A 13,429-nucleotide genomic window follows, 5' to 3' on the forward strand; every position below is an offset into this window, starting at 1 on the left:
GCACTGTTTTTGGTGTGACTTCGGTCATGCATTTTTTGCGGTGCTTTGGAAAGCTTCATTAAATCAAAAATCTGTTCTTATCAGTTTAATATCTGATACGTCCCCTATCTGGGGACCATATATTAAATGGATTTTTAGAACAGGGAGATGGAAAAAGAGCTTGCTCTGTCCACTCCACGCATTGACCTGGTATTGCAGTACCTCCAGGAACGGTGCACCCCTTCTTAACCCAGTTTCCAAAAGCAGAACTCAATTCACCTGATTCATATTAGCCCGATTTAATGAATTGGAAGAAAGCATACGTCTTCATATGCACCTCAATTTGGCCCATTCACTTTTCACACTTCCTCCTTTTGTTTTTTATCTTTCACACTTTTGACTTTCTTTATTCATCCAAATAGCAAACTCATCACCACTCAACCTGACCAACTCGGCTATGTCCCCGTGCTGCAGTTCTCTGTCTTATCTAGATCATTTGCAATTGAATGGAATAGATCCCTTTTGGACAAAGTGGATTCACCTGCTGCTGCAGTGACCACAGGTGTGATAACATCTAGAATTGGCATCTGGTGCGATCTCTCCGCTTCCACTCCAAAGAAAGTTACCTGTTTATTCCTATCATGCATTGGTTTTTGGGGTTTTCTTTGAGTAATGATGATCTCTTTAGTAGTCTGTTGGCGCCCTCTCCTGGAGGAATAGTTTGCTTGCTCTTGGACATTCTAAAAGAGAGGTCATGATAGACATTGAGCTTCTGAGCTCAATTGGGGACAGTCATGGGTGATGAATGTTTGCAACCTACTGCGAAGCCTCATACCGCAATATAAGGAACGTCAAATACTAAGAAAGGGCGGCCTATGAAAGAATTACTACTTTCAATAAGTACACTTAAACGGCTAATTGGGAATAGAAAAACTGTAAAAAGCCCTCTGAGAAAGCCCCCCTCTAACCTTTGATAGTAAGCTTTTCTGTAGTCTGCCTGTTGATGTATTTTCCGTTTGAACTGTGCACAACATGAAGAGACGGAACACTGGCGGCTTGTCACAATGCCCCCCGATGACATCACAATAGCGCTGCTGCCTAGAAAACAAGCTGCGCAGAAGAAGTTGTTCTTTGGGTGGGAGGGTGGGCTAGTGGAAGGAGGGGGCAATCTCTTTTTTTCCCGGGTGGTAGGGGGATGACAGGAGAAGGGAAGCGGGTGGTGAGAAAGGTACAGAGGGCAGGGTTTGGGGGCTGGGAAGGAAAGGGAAAAGATTAGGGTTTGGGGATGATGAAAGGGCTTTCTACGGGTAAGGATGGCAAAGGGTGGCAGTGACGGAAAGTCAGGCAACCTGTCCTGTCCGTCTTTTTGTATCGTGAATTGGAAAGACTGCAAGGGGGAGGGGAGTTGCTTGCGCCCTAAAGGAGGAGTTATTCAGATTCATTGCAGTGGGCGGCGGCTGCAAAACGCACCATTCTTCTTGTTTTGGCTCTGCAAAGCAGCCTTTTCAAGGGTTGGCTTGGGTGACAAAATGTCTTGTGTAGGCGTGGGTTTGTCTCCCTCTCGCTCTCTCTCCCTAAGATGTGTCCGGCATAGGCCAGGGTGCCACTCGAGGCCCAAACCAATTCTGGTTATCGCTTCTCGGCCTTTTGGCTAAGATCAAGTGTAGTATCGTTCGAAAAGGTGGTTTAAGGCTCCGGCCACCTTAGTACAATGATGCAATGCACACTGGAAGGTTGCGCTTGTTAGTACTTTGGGAGGATAGTATATCCATCTAGAGGAAACCATGGCCCTACCAGGATCGAGGCTATTAGACTGAGTAAGTGTGGGGGTTATGGTGCAATGTGCCCCAGGAATGGACACCCTGGAGGGAGTCTGAACTTGCTAGGTTGGGACCCTGGTAAGCCTCAGACTCTGTCGCACGCCGCGCCTTGCCTATTCATACTTTCCAAGCATATTGCCCTATCCCGGCCTTCTGGCTAAGAAGGGAAATTTTTATAATCCCGGTCGGAGGTCCCTACTCCTCAGTTGGTCTCCTCACCCCCCCCCAAAGCCCACTCTCCCTCCCCAGACCATGAGAGCAGAGGGCCTCAGCACTCTTGCACTTTTCACCGAGGAGGATTTTCCAGCTCTTGTCTCCTCAGGTACAGGCCAAAGGAAAAGGAAGGTGGAAGATAGTCCTGTCGCAGAACCTTCCAAGCTGTTCATTGTGGACCCCAATCCACCCCAGGAAGAGGAGGATGGCCTCCTCCCAGAACCGGACGTGTTGGAGCAGATGGTGGAGTCCCTTGTGGCCGAAGAAGAAATGGAGGAGTCGGAAGCCACTGAGGCACCATCCCTGCTTGATCAGCTAGCAGAAGAGGGTCTGCTGGAGATACCCTTACCAGCAGGTGCCAAAGAGGAAGAACCGCCCGACCGGAGTGGTAACTAAGGCACACCGCCTGCTCTAACTTTCTCTTTCCTCCAATGACTGCTAACATTAACATCTTTTCCATTAATGTTAGGAGCATCAGAGACAAGTTCCGACGACAGACAATTTTTGCGTTCCTTAACACTCAGTCTAGTGATGTATTTTTCCTGCAGGAATGCTCCCTTCCCTCCTCTAGGTCCTTCAACCATCTGGCCAGGGAGTGGACCCATGGCCCATCCTACTGGTCTGGCGGGGGCGACTGTAGGTCCGCGGGGGTCGCCGTGCTGATCAGGGGAAGCGCCTTCACATTGGACTCTGTTCAGGAAATCGTCTGCGGCAGGTTACTGCTCGTGGATGGCACCTGGGCGGGAGAACCTGTCAGGTTCATCAATGTGTATGCTTCTCCTGTGAAGAGCGATCGACTGGAGCTCCTCCAAGCCCTGCGCCCTCAGCTCGCTACCGCCAGGACGGTAGTGATGGCCGGGGATTTCAACTGCCCGATTGAGGAGGATGGACGCAGTTCTGGAACGGCTGCCAAGTTGGACGTCACATCCAAACTGCTCATTGAGATGGTGACCGAAGCCTCTCTTGTGGACGTGGTTGGCTCCATCGGACACGGATCCGTGAACTATTCATGGTGCCGATCCGATGGCTCGCTGCGTTCCAGGATTGACTTTGTGTTTACCTCTCGGGCGGTTGGGCGGAGTGGGCACTCGATGGTCCCCTGCTTCTTCTCTGACCACAGAGCCATTCACTTTCAAGGTGTGCTGGGCCATGGCTTCCCCATTGGCCCGGGCTCCTGGAAGCTGAACTGCTCTCTGCTGGAAAAGGGTGAGATTCTGGAGGAGCTTAGAGCTGCCTACTCCACGTGGCGGGCCTACAAGGCGGGCTTCCAGTCTGTTTCTGACTGGTGGGAATACGTTAAACTCGAGTTCCGTTTCTTCTTTCAGGCAAAGAGTCAACAACAGGCGTGTCTGAAGAGGAGGGACTTCAGGAGACTCCAGCGTGAGCTGCGTTCCCTGCAGGACCTTCTTCGATGCGGCTGGGACGTGAGAGAGGAGCTGGAGGAGACTAAGAGGAGCCTGAAAAGGCACTTCGAGGAGGAGTCCGAGCGAATTGTCTTCCGTTCCAAAGTGGAGAACCTGGAGAAGGGTGAGAAATGTAACTCGTTCTTTTTCAGGAAACTCCACGCCGGTCACACGCCCATGAATGAACTACGAGACGAGAGTGGAAACATGCGACGCGGGAAAGAGAACGTGATGAAGGTCGTCAGCGACTTCTACAGCGAACTCTACGCCCGCAAGACTACTGACCCCGAGGCCGCCGATAAGTTCCTGTCAGGTATCACTAACCATCTTGACCCTGCAGACGCGGCGGCCATGGATGTTCCTCTGACGGTGGACGAGCTGCTCTCGGCCGCCAAATCCTTTAGTTCTGGCAGGACACCGGGCAGTGACGGCCTCCCAGCAGAGCTCTATGTAGTGCTGGGAGACCTAATCTGTCCGGACCTGTTAGGGCTGTATGAGGAGATGGTGGTGGAGGGCAGAATGCCTCCATCTCTGAGGGAAGGAATGGTCACGATCCTGTACAAGCGTAAAGGAGAGAGGTGCGACCTGAAGAATTGGCGTCCCATCACCCTTCTGAACGTCGACTACAAGATCCTGGCCAAGACGATGGCAACGAGATTGAAGACTGTTATCGGACGGATCATCCACCCGGATCAGACCTGCGGCATCCCCGGACGTCGCATCGCAGACAGCCTGGCTCTCATGCGGGACACGGTCGAGTACATCAAAGCCCGCCGGGTGCACGCAGCCCTGATCTCGTTGGATCAGGAAAAGGCCTTCGACCGTGTTTCCCATGAGTTCCTGGGCAAAGCTCTGCACAGGTTAGGTTTGGGTAACATGTTTTGCTTGTATGTCCAACTAATGTATTTTGATATTCACAGCTCGGTGTTGGTGAACGGCTGGAAGACTGACCCCTTCCCGGTCCTCTCAGGGGTCAGACAAGGCTGTCCTCTGTCACCTCTTCTTTTTGTTTGTGTTATAGAACTCTTTGCAGAGGCTATCCGGCGGAATGGAGAGATCAGAGGGATCACCGCACCAGGACCAGAACGCTTCGAGGTCAAGTGCTCGCTCTACATGGACGACGTGACCGTCTTCTGCGCGGACCGGCGCTCAGTCGACACCCTCGTCCAGACCTGTGAGACCTTCGGACGGGCTTCGGGAGCCAAAGTCAACTGCGGGAAGTCGGAAGCCATGCTCTTCGGGGACTGGCAGCCGGCCTCTTCCGCCCCCTTCCCTTTCAGCATCCAGCCGGATTTCATCAAGGTTCTTGGAGTCTGGTTCGGGAAGGAAGGAGCAGCCCTCAAGTCCTGGGAGGAACGCTTGACCAAGATCACCCAACGGATCGGTCTGTGGAGCCTCAGACGCCTCACCTGTGAGGGCAAAGCACTGGTCCTGCGTAACGAGGTACTGCCCGTGCTGCAGTACACGGCCCAGGCCTGGCCCCCCCTTGCCACCGTGTGCAGGGCCATTACCAGGACGGTGTTTCGTTTTGTCTGGGGATCCAAGATGGACAGAGTAAAGCGGAGCATCATGTACAAGGATCCTCGCAAGGGTGGGAAGGGCGTACCCGATATCCCCACCCTCCTGCGATCCTCCTTCGTATGTGACTGCGTTCGCCGAACTCTGCGAGTCAAGAGAGGTTCCGCGGGTGGGTCCATGTCTCGCTTCTTCCTGCTCCCCCTTTGGAGACGGTTAGGCTGGGACAAGTGGGACAGCTCCTTCCCCTACAACTGGACGGCGCCATGGTTCTACGGAGACGTGGTTCGGTTTGTGAGGGAACACCAACTGGAGGGACTCAAGCCTGATTTGTGGAAGCCAAAGACTATCCACAAACTCATCAGAGCCAAGGACGAAATGGAGAACATTCCAGGACTTCATCACGACACACTGGAGACTGTTTGGACAAACGTGTCATCGGCTGGATTGACCAACGGGCACAAGGACTTGTCATGGATGGCGATACAGGGCGGACTGCCCGTCCGGTCATTCATGCACGCCCGGAACCTGTGCAAAACCCGGTACTGCCCAAGGTGCCCCTTCGTGGAGGAAACATCGCTGCACGCCTTTTGGGACTGCCGTTTCGCACAGCGCCTGTTGGTTGCCCTGGAGGATGACCTGAGGAACTCCGTCCCCAGAGGGAGCCTATCGTACCATTCCGTACTTTATGGACTCTTCCCTGGGACTCACACCGTTGGAGCCATCCAGGAGGCTTGGCGCCTTATGAACTGCTTTAAGGACGCTATTTGGGTCGCCAGGAACCGGCTCATCTTGAAGAGGGAGAGGATGTCTATCCAGGATTGCCGCAGGCTGATCCACAGCCTGCTCAGAGACTATTCCATCATGGACAGTCCGGACGACAGCGCCGAGGAGGAGGTTTAGACCTCTTCCATGCCCCCTCCCTCCTTTTCCCGTTATGTGCGTCTTTCAATAAAGCTTCGGGCCTGTGATTTCCCCACCCTATCCCCCTTTTCCCCTACCCCCATCCCCCAATCGCCGGTTCGTCGTTATTTATTGTCTAACTTTTTCTTTCAGCTTGAGTGTTATGGATAAGCATAGGAGTGTGATGTATAGTTTAGTGCGTCGTACTCTATGGCTATGTAAGAAGGATTGTATAGTTCTGTGTGTACGGGGCTGCGGCACTGTACACGGTTTGTTACCTTTTTGTGAGTAGTGCATGATAATAAAGATGCTGTTAAATCAAAAAAAAAAATCTGTTCTTATCAGTTTAATATCTGATACGTCCCCTATCTGGGGACCATATATTAAATGGATTTTTAGAACAGGGAGATGGAAAAAGAGCTTGCTCTGTCCACTCCACGCATTGACCTGGTATTGCAGTACCTCCAGGAACGGTGCACCCCTTCTTAACCCAGTTTCCAAAAGCAGAACTCAATTCACCTGATTCATATTAGCCCGATTTAATGAATTGGAAGAAAGCATACGTCTTCATATGCACCTCAATTTGGCCCATTCACTTTTCACACTTCCTCCTTTTGTTTTTTATCTTTCACACTTTTGACTTTCTTTATTCATCCAAATAGCAAACTCATCACCACTCAACCTGACCAACTCGGCTATGTCCCCGTGCTGCAGTTCTCTGTCTTATCTAGATCATTTGCAATTGAATGGAATAGATCCCTTTTGGACAAAGTGGATTCACCTGCTGCTGCAGTGACCACAGGTGTGATAACATCTAGAATTGGCATCTGGTGCGATCTCTCCGCTTCCACTCCAAAGAAAGTTACCTGTTTATTCCTATCATGCATTGGTTTTTGGGGTTTTCTTTGAGTAATGATGATCTCTTTAGTAGTCTGTTGGCGCCCTCTCCTGGAGGAATAGTTTGCTTGCTCTTGGACATTCTAAAAGAGAGGTCATGATAGACATTGAGCTTCTGAGCTCAATTGGGGACAGTCATGGGTGATGAATGTTTGCAACCTACTGCGAAGCCTCATACCGCAATATAAGGAACGTCAAATACTAAGAAAGGGCGGCCTATGAAAGAATTACTACTTTCAATAAGTACACTTAAACGGCTAATTGGGAATAGAAAAACTGTAAAAAGCCCTCTGAGAAAGCCCCCCTCTAACCTTTGATAGTAAGCTTTTCTGTAGTCTGCCTGTTGATGTATTTTCCGTTTGAACTGTGCACAACATGAAGAGACGGAACACTGGCGGCTTGTCACAATGCCCCCCGATGACATCACAATAGCGCTGCTGCCTAGAAAACAAGCTGCGCAGAAGAAGTTGTTCTTTGGGTGGGAGGGTGGGCTAGTGGAAGGAGGGGGCAATCTCTTTTTTTCCCGGGTGGTAGGGGGATGACAGGAGAAGGGAAGCGGGTGGTGAGAAAGGTACAGAGGGCAGGGTTTGGGGGCTGGGAAGGAAAGGGAAAAGATTAGGGTTTGGGGATGATGAAAGGGCTTTCTACGGGTAAGGATGGCAAAGGGTGGCAGTGACGGAAAGTCAGGCAACCTGTCCTGTCCGTCTTTTTGTATCGTGAATTGGAAAGACTGCAAGGGGGAGGGGAGTTGCTTGCGCCCTAAAGGAGGAGTTATTCAGATTCATTGCAGTGGGCGGCGGCTGCAAAACGCACCATTCTTCTTGTTTTGGCTCTGCAAAGCAGCCTTTTCAAGGGTTGGCTTGGGTGACAAAATGTCTTGTGTAGGCGTGGGTTTGTCTCCCTCTCGCTCTCTCTCCCTAAGATGTGTCCGGCATAGGCCAGGGTGCCACTCGAGGCCCAAACCAATTCTGGTTATCGCTTCTCGGCCTTTTGGCTAAGATCAAGTGTAGTATCTGTTCTTATCAGTTTAATATCTGATACGTCCCCTATCTGGGGACCATATATTAAATGGATTTTTAGAACAGGGAGATGGAAAAAGAGCTTGCTCTGTCCACTCCACGCATTGACCTGGTATTGCAGTACCTCCAGGAACGGTGCACCCCTTCTTAACCCAGTTTCCAAAAGCAGAACTCAATTCACCTGATTCATATTAGCCCGATTTAATGAATTGGAAGAAAGCATACGTCTTCATATGCACCTCAATTTGGCCCATTCACTTTTCACACTTCCTCCTTTTGTTTTTTATCTTTCACACTTTTGACTTTCTTTATTCATCCAAATAGCAAACTCATCACCACTCAACCTGACCAACTCGGCTATGTCCCCGTGCTGCAGTTCTCTGTCTTATCTAGATCATTTGCAATTGAATGGAATAGATCCCTTTTGGACAAAGTGGATTCACCTGCTGCTGCAGTGACCACAGGTGTGATAACATCTAGAATTGGCATCTGGTGCGATCTCTCCGCTTCCACTCCAAAGAAAGTTACCTGTTTATTCCTATCATGCATTGGTTTTTGGGGTTTTCTTTGAGTAATGATGATCTCTTTAGTAGTCTGTTGGCGCCCTCTCCTGGAGGAATAGTTTGCTTGCTCTTGGACATTCTAAAAGAGAGGTCATGATAGACATTGAGCTTCTGAGCTCAATTGGGGACAGTCATGGGTGATGAATGTTTGCAACCTACTGCGAAGCCTCATACCGCAATATAAGGAACGTCAAATACTAAGAAAGGGCGGCCTATGAAAGAATTACTACTTTCAATAAGTACACTTAAACGGCTAATTGGGAATAGAAAAACTGTAAAAAGCCCTCTGAGAAAGCCCCCCTCTAACCTTTGATAGTAAGCTTTTCTGTAGTCTGCCTGTTGATGTATTTTCCGTTTGAACTGTGCACAACATGAAGAGACGGAACACTGGCGGCTTGTCACAATGCCCCCCGATGACATCACAATAGCGCTGCTGCCTAGAAAACAAGCTGCGCAGAAGAAGTTGTTCTTTGGGTGGGAGGGTGGGCTAGTGGAAGGAGGGGGCAATCTCTTTTTTTCCCGGGTGGTAGGGGGATGACAGGAGAAGGGAAGCGGGTGGTGAGAAAGGTACAGAGGGCAGGGTTTGGGGGCTGGGAAGGAAAGGGAAAAGATTAGGGTTTGGGGATGATGAAAGGGCTTTCTACGGGTAAGGATGGCAAAGGGTGGCAGTGACGGAAAGTCAGGCAACCTGTCCTGTCCGTCTTTTTGTATCGTGAATTGGAAAGACTGCAAGGGGGAGGGGAGTTGCTTGCGCCCTAAAGGAGGAGTTATTCAGATTCATTGCAGTGGGCGGCGGCTGCAAAACGCACCATTCTTCTTGTTTTGGCTCTGCAAAGCAGCCTTTTCAAGGGTTGGCTTGGGTGACAAAATGTCTTGTGTAGGCGTGGGTTTGTCTCCCTCTCGCTCTCTCTCCCTAAGATGTGTCCGGCATAGGCCAGGGTGCCACTCGAGGCCCAAACCAATTCTGGTTATCGCTTCTCGGCCTTTTGGCTAAGATCAAGTGTAGTATCTGTTCTTATCAGTTTAATATCTGATACGTCCCCTATCTGGGGACCATATATTAAATGGATTTTTAGAACAGGGAGATGGAAAAAGAGCTTGCTCTGTCCACTCCACGCATTGACCTGGTATTGCAGTACCTCCAGGAACGGTGCACCCCTTCTTAACCCAGTTTCCAAAAGCAGAACTCAATTCACCTGATTCATATTAGCCCGATTTAATGAATTGGAAGAAAGCATACGTCTTCATATGCACCTCAATTTGGCCCATTCACTTTTCACACTTCCTCCTTTTGTTTTTTATCTTTCACACTTTTGACTTTCTTTATTCATCCAAATAGCAAACTCATCACCACTCAACCTGACCAACTCGGCTATGTCCCCGTGCTGCAGTTCTCTGTCTTATCTAGATCATTTGCAATTGAATGGAATAGATCCCTTTTGGACAAAGTGGATTCACCTGCTGCTGCAGTGACCACAGGTGTGATAACATCTAGAATTGGCATCTGGTGCGATCTCTCCGCTTCCACTCCAAAGAAAGTTACCTGTTTATTCCTATCATGCATTGGTTTTTGGGGTTTTCTTTGAGTAATGATGATCTCTTTAGTAGTCTGTTGGCGCCCTCGTCCTGGAGGAATAGTTTGCTTGCTCTTGGACATTCTAAAAGAGAGGTCATGATAGACATTGAGCTTCTGAGCTCAATTGGGGACAGTCATGGGTGATGAATGTTTGCAACCTACTGCGAAGCCTCATACCGCAATATAAGGAACGTCAAATACTAAGAAAGGGCGGCCTATGAAAGAATTACTACTTTCAATAAGTACACTTAAACGGCTAATTGGGAATAGAAAAACTGTAAAAAGCCCTCTGAGAAAGCCCCCCTCTAACCTTTGATAGTAAGCTTTTCTGTAGTCTGCCTGTTGATGTATTTTCCGTTTGAACTGTGCACAACATGAAGAGACGGAACACTGGCGGCTTGTCACAATGCCCCCCGATGACATCACAATAGCGCTGCTGCCTAGAAAACAAGCTGCGCAGAAGAAGTTGTTCTTTGGGTGGGAGGGTGGGCTAGTGGAAGGAGGGGGCAATCTCTTTTTTTCCCGGGTGGTAGGGGGATGACAGGAGAAGGGAAGCGGGTGGTGAGAAAGGTACAGAGGGCAGGGTTTGGGGGCTGGGAAGGAAAGGGAAAAGATTAGGGTTTGGGGATGATGAAAGGGCTTTCTACGGGTAAGGATGGCAAAGGGTGGCAGTGACGGAAAGTCAGGCAACCTGTCCTGTCCGTCTTTTTGTATCGTGAATTGGAAAGACTGCAAGGGGGAGGGGAGTTGCTTGCGCCCTAAAGGAGGAGTTATTCAGATTCATTGCAGTGGGCGGCGGCTGCAAAACGCACCATTCTTCTTGTTTTGGCTCTGCAAAGCAGCCTTTTCAAGGGTTGGCTTGGGTGACAAAATGTCTTGTGTAGGCGTGGGTTTGTCTCCCTCTCGCTCTCTCTCCCTAAGATGTGTCCGGCATAGGCCAGGGTGCCACTCGAGGCCCAAACCAATTCTGGTTATCGCTTCTCGGCCTTTTGGCTAAGATCAAGTGTAGTATCTGTTCTTATCAGTTTAATATCTGATACGTCCCCTATCTGGGGACCATATATTAAATGGATTTTTAGAACAGGGAGATGGAAAAAGAGCTTGCTCTGTCCACTCCACGCATTGACCTGGTATTGCAGTACCTCCAGGAACGGTGCACCCCTTCTTAACCCAGTTTCCAAAAGCAGAACTCAATTCACCTGATTCATATTAGCCCGATTTAATGAATTGGAAGAAAGCATACGTCTTCATATGCACCTCAATTTGGCCCATTCACTTTTCACACTTCCTCCTTTTGTTTTTTATCTTTCACACTTTTGACTTTCTTTATTCATCCAAATAGCAAACTCATCACCACTCAACCTGACCAACTCGGCTATGTCCCCGTGCTGCAGTTCTCTGTCTTATCTAGATCATTTGCAATTGAATGGAATAGATCCCTTTTGGACAAAGTGGATTCACCTGCTGCTGCAGTGACCACAGGTGTGATAACATCTAGAATTGGCATCTGGTGCGATCTCTCCGCTTCCACTCCAAAGAAAGTTACCTGTTTATTCCTATCATGCATTGGTTTTTGGGGTTTTCTTTGAGTAATGATGATCTCTTTAGTAGTCTGTTGGCGCCCTCTCCTGGAGGAATAGTTTGCTTGCTCTTGGACATTCTAAAAGAGAGGTCATGATAGACATTGAGCTTCTGAGCTCAATTGGGGACAGTCATGGGTGATGAATGTTTGCAACCTACTGCGAAGCCTCATACCGCAATATAAGGAACGTCAAATACTAAGAAAGGGCGGCCTATGAAAGAATTACTACTTTCAATAAGTACACTTAAACGGCTAATTGGGAATAGAAAAACTGTAAAAAGCCCTCTGAGAAAGCCCCCCTCTAACCTTTGATAGTAAGCTTTTCTGTAGTCTGCCTGTTGATGTATTTTCCGTTTGAACTGTGCACAACATGAAGAGACGGAACACTGGCGGCTTGTCACAATGCCCCCCGATGACATCACAATAGCGCTGCTGCCTAGAAAACAAGCTGCGCAGAAGAAGTTGTTCTTTGGGTGGGAGGGTGGGCTAGTGGAAGGAGGGGGCAATCTCTTTTTTTCCCGGGTGGTAGGGGGATGACAGGAGAAGGGAAGCGGGTGGTGAGAAAGGTACAGAGGGCAGGGTTTGGGGGCTGGGAAGGAAAGGGAAAAGATTAGGGTTTGGGGATGATGAAAGGGCTTTCTACGGGTAAGGATGGCAAAGGGTGGCAGTGACGGAAAGTCAGGCAACCTGTCCTGTCCGTCTTTTTGTATCGTGAATTGGAAAGACTGCAAGGGGGAGGGGAGTTGCTTGCGCCCTAAAGGAGGAGTTATTCAGATTCATTGCAGTGGGCGGCGGCTGCAAAACGCACCATTCTTCTTGTTTTGGCTCTGCAAAGCAGCCTTTTCAAGGGTTGGCTTGGGTGACAAAATGTCTTGTGTAGGCGTGGGTTTGTCTCCCTCTCGCTCTCTCTCCCTAAGATGTGTCCGGCATAGGCCAGGGTGCCACTCGAGGCCCAAACCAATTCTGGTTATCGCTTCTCGGCCTTTTGGCTAAGATCAAGTGTAGTATCTGTTCTTATCAGTTTAATATCTGATACGTCCCCTATCTGGGGACCATATATTAAATGGATTTTTAGAACAGGGAGATGGAAAAAGAGCTTGCTCTGTCCACTCCACGCATTGACCTGGTATTGCAGTACCTCCAGGAACGGTGCACCCCTTCTTAACCCAGTTTCCAAAAGCAGAACTCAATTCACCTGATTCATATTAGCCCGATTTAATGAATTGGAAGAAAGCATACGTCTTCATATGCACCTCAATTTGGCCCATTCACTTTTCACACTTCCTCCTTTTGTTTTTTATCTTTCACACTTTTGACTTTCTTTATTCATCCAAATAGCAAACTCATCACCACTCAACCTGACCAACTCGGCTATGTCCCCGTGCTGCAGTTCTCTGTCTTATCTAGATCATTTGCAATTGAATGGAATAGATCCCTTTTGGACAAAGTGGATTCACCTGCTGCTGCAGTGACCACAGGTGTGATAACATCTAGAATTGGCATCTGGTGCGATCTCTCCGCTTCCACTCCAAAGAAAGTTACCTGTTTATTCCTATCATGCATTGGTTTTTGGGGTTTTCTTTGAGTAATGATGATCTCTTTAGTAGTCTGTTGGCGCCCTCTCCTGGAGGAATAGTTTGCTTGCTCTTGGACATTCTAAAAGAGAGGTCATGATAGACATTGAGCTTCTGAGCTCAATTGGGGACAGTCATGGGTGATGAATGTTTGCAACCTACTGCGAAGCCTCATACCGCAATATAAGGAACGTCAAATACTAAGAAAGGGCGGCCTATGAAAGAATTACTACTTTCAATAAGTACACTTAAACGGCTAATTGGGAATAGAAAAACTGTAAAAAGCCCTCTGAGAAAGCCCCCCTCTAACCTTTGATAGTAAGCTTTTCTGTAGTCTGCCTGTTGATGTATTTTCCGTTTGAACTGTGCACAACATGAAGAGACG

The 13,429-nt window shown here is 48.9% G+C and overlaps 5 non-coding genes and 2 pseudogenes across 5 annotated transcripts; all 7 read left to right on the forward strand.

Annotated features, from left to right (window-relative positions):
- The first annotated feature begins 30 nt into the window (after positions 1 to 30).
- Positions 31 to 223, forward strand: LOC142288195 (U2 spliceosomal RNA). Its single transcript, XR_012749022.1, has one exon. It is a non-coding gene; the product is annotated as a U2 spliceosomal RNA (small nuclear RNA).
- A 1,387-nt stretch (positions 224 to 1,610) lies between these two features.
- LOC142288202 (U2 spliceosomal RNA) lies at positions 1,611 to 1,752 on the forward strand (annotated as a pseudogene).
- A 4,355-nt stretch (positions 1,753 to 6,107) lies between these two features.
- Positions 6,108 to 6,317, forward strand: LOC142288196 (U2 spliceosomal RNA; annotated as a pseudogene).
- Positions 6,318 to 7,704: 1,387 nt separating this feature from the next.
- Positions 7,705 to 7,895, forward strand: LOC142288230 (U2 spliceosomal RNA). The gene has a single exon (XR_012749051.1). It is a non-coding gene; the product is annotated as a U2 spliceosomal RNA (small nuclear RNA).
- Positions 7,896 to 9,282: 1,387 nt separating this feature from the next.
- Positions 9,283 to 9,473, forward strand: LOC142288231 (U2 spliceosomal RNA). The gene has a single exon (XR_012749052.1). It is a non-coding gene; the product is annotated as a U2 spliceosomal RNA (small nuclear RNA).
- A 1,388-nt stretch (positions 9,474 to 10,861) lies between these two features.
- Positions 10,862 to 11,052, forward strand: LOC142288233 (U2 spliceosomal RNA). Its single transcript, XR_012749053.1, has one exon. It is a non-coding gene; the product is annotated as a U2 spliceosomal RNA (small nuclear RNA).
- A 1,387-nt stretch (positions 11,053 to 12,439) lies between these two features.
- LOC142288234 (U2 spliceosomal RNA) lies at positions 12,440 to 12,630 on the forward strand. Its single transcript, XR_012749054.1, has one exon. It is a non-coding gene; the product is annotated as a U2 spliceosomal RNA (small nuclear RNA).
- The last annotated feature ends 799 nt before the right edge of the window (positions 12,631 to 13,429 follow it).

The sequence above is a fragment of the Anomaloglossus baeobatrachus genome, unplaced genomic scaffold (assembly GCF_048569485.1).
Source record: "Anomaloglossus baeobatrachus isolate aAnoBae1 unplaced genomic scaffold, aAnoBae1.hap1 Scaffold_799, whole genome shotgun sequence".
NCBI classification, from domain to species: Eukaryota; Metazoa; Chordata; class Amphibia; order Anura; family Aromobatidae; genus Anomaloglossus; species Anomaloglossus baeobatrachus.